This window comes from Coenobita brevimanus, chromosome 84, assembly GCF_032717465.1.
Source record: "Coenobita brevimanus isolate Jiangsu-jjx chromosome 84, ASM3271746v2, whole genome shotgun sequence".
NCBI lineage: Eukaryota > Metazoa > Arthropoda > Malacostraca > Decapoda > Coenobitidae > Coenobita > Coenobita brevimanus.
In genome coordinates, this window is record NC_137037.1 from 41,286,951 (window position 1) to 41,289,753 (window position 2,803).

A 2,803-nucleotide genomic window follows, 5' to 3' on the forward strand; every position below is an offset into this window, starting at 1 on the left:
TGGTGATGCTGGATTCAGGATGGTGAAACTATTTTAGTCGTATATTTTCAATGCAATAATTTATTACTAGATCTCTTCATTGCTTACTGGAATATGTGTGTCATATTTCAGTAATTATGTACTACGGCATGGTAATGTTTTGTAGTTTGCCAAAACTGCTTTTTATTAGGCTACTCTATTTTTACTGTATTTGGTCACTTTGAAAGCCCAATAAATATTTGAAATTTATGTGGTTAGACATGCAAATGGGAGTAATAATGTTACTGAAATGTATGTTATTTACTTTCAGTAGCTAAACATGGTTAATTTTGTAATTTGTCTGTTTAAATGTATTTGTATTTTTCCATATTTATCTAGAAGCGGTTGAGGTGGCACTGTAGACATTAAAGTCTCTGTGATTAGCTGTGCTCCTGTAAGTGTTTGTAAATTCACTGGATAAAAGTGCTTGCATAGTGGTGATGTGAATTATGCTGAAGTTCTTTGTTTTTCTTAGCAACAGGAACCCAGTCAGTTTAACATTACAAGGTGGCTCTGTAACTTTTGGTTGGGTAGCCTTCATATTACAGGCACACATGCTATCCAATACTGTTCCTTATTGTAATAATGTTTCTTTTCATTTATTTATTGGGTAAATGTATGGTTTACTTGAAGCAGCAGATGGACCTTACCAGTTAAGTTGATATTACTTCAGTTTGTCTTGTTTTATACTATTTTCAAGGAGGTAAACAATTACTTTCTGTTGACCAACGGCCATACCACGTTGAGTACACCGCTTCCCGTTCAATCAGCGAAGTTAAGCAACGTTGGGTCTGGTTAGTACTTGGAGGGGTGACCGCCTGGGAACACCAGATGCTGTTGGCATAACGTTCTCCCTACGTGTCAAGTGGGGTTGGTGGAGGATTAGTGCCCCTCCCTGTAAAACAATTAACTCTAAGCCGTTGGCCACCCCGTTTGAGATACATGGCGTCTGGCAATGAATGAATGACTTATCCTCCCTTTTTGTCATCATGTTCATTATACCTTGCCGATGTTTGTAATGGCAGGCCTGCTAAAACTTCCTCGAATCTTGGTTAAGATAGGTTAGGATAAACTGCTAGGTTAAGTTAAAATGTAAGGTTAGGAGGAGGTACTACAAGGTAACCGGGAAATATTTTGGAACATTATGCTCAAGAGACGGTTGATGCAATGGAAGGAACATGACCAAAAGCAACAGGAAAAAAAATTTAATGTGAATTGTTTAGTTACCACCCCAAAAATAACCATAAAAAGATTAAAGTGTATCAGGAAGAAGAATTGATTTGGAAAGATGTTTCTATGTATCTTCCTACTGCCAGGTGCCATAATCCTTCTGCTGAAATTAAAGCCTATGTTTACCATTTATTTTAGTGAAATTTGCTCTCTGTACTTGTTTTGGATTTTGATTTGTAGCTATTTGCAGTACATTGATTTTGTCATAATTTATTCCTGATTATGGTGGAAATTACTTTTTTTTTTTTCACTGGCATTGTTAATTTATTCACCATACATATGCTCCCGCTTTTTATGGTTTTCTGTATTTTTGAGGTAATTATTTTAAGCAAGCCTGCCTCTGTTGGTAAGGTTAGGTATCATCCAGTATCATGGTCACATTAGGTATCACCCAGTATTGTGGTTAGGTTAGGTATGGTATCATCCAATATTGTGATTAGATTAGGCATCATCCAGTATTGTGGGTAGATTAGGTATCATCCAGTATTGTAGTTAGATTAGGTATCACCCAATATTGTGGTTAGATTAGGTATCATCCAGTATTGTAGTTAGATTAGGTATCACCCAATGTTGTGGTTAGATTAGGTACCGTAAACTGGGGTGAATTCGGACTCGGGGCGAATTCGGATATTATTGCAATAAAAAGTTGTTTAAATTAATTAATAATTAATGAATAAACATATTAGGAATATGTTTGCTCCCAATTGTTTGTAATTCTTTACTGTACTTTCGTGTATAAAGATACTTAATATATCATGTGACACATACTAGAGATATACTAAAAAGCAAACATATGTAAAAAGAATAAAATTTGTAACATTGGCAAACTTTCTTTGGCAGAAATGTTAATGAATAGATGCAGGAAAATCTTCGGTGCCCGGATGTACTTTCATGCGTAGTGTGAAAGTGCAAAGTAAGTAATTGGTGTTATCTTCTCAATTAATCTCTTAACTGGGCATTTAATGAAATTTTTAAAATTTTAATGCAAATTGGAGTCAGTTCGGGCATGGGGTGAATTCGGACAGGGGGAGTATGAACGAAAAAGTAACACTTTTTACAATGTACAATTGCTTATAATTTGCCAGATGTGGATACTGTGTGTAATTGGATTCATATGTATCATTTACAGGTATACTCTTGAGCTTTTATGGTACTACCTGTTTAAACAAGGTCACCCAATGACTCGAACATTTAAGAAAAGAACTGGTGGAGATCAAGGTCCTTATCGTAGTGAAAAAGGCAAGCAAAAAACTGGTAAAGCCAAATAATCATGTTAAATATCACCTGTAACTTATAATCCATCAGTCTTCCAAAAACGAAATTATTAGTCAAGAAATGATTGTTCCATATACAGTACTAAGGTTTGTAGCTAGATTTATCTTATCTACATGTGTTCTAATATGTTTTATTTAAACCAAGGAAAAAAATAAAATTGCTGTTGTGTTCATATCTCATTATAGTCATTAGCTTATTTTGTCAGGGAGTGGTATTATTTTTGTACTAGAACATTTTTTTAAAAGCCCAAGAGCGTCCGAAATGGCCCCACATACGTCCG

General features: G+C 35.0%; 1 non-coding gene across 1 annotated transcript; it reads left to right on the top strand.

The window, feature by feature from the left end:
• Positions 1-742: 742 nt before the first annotated feature.
• LOC145410288 (5S ribosomal RNA) lies at positions 743-861 on the top strand. Its single transcript, XR_013899251.1, has one exon. It is a non-coding gene; the product is annotated as a 5S ribosomal RNA (ribosomal RNA).
• The last annotated feature ends 1,942 nt before the right edge of the window (positions 862-2,803 follow it).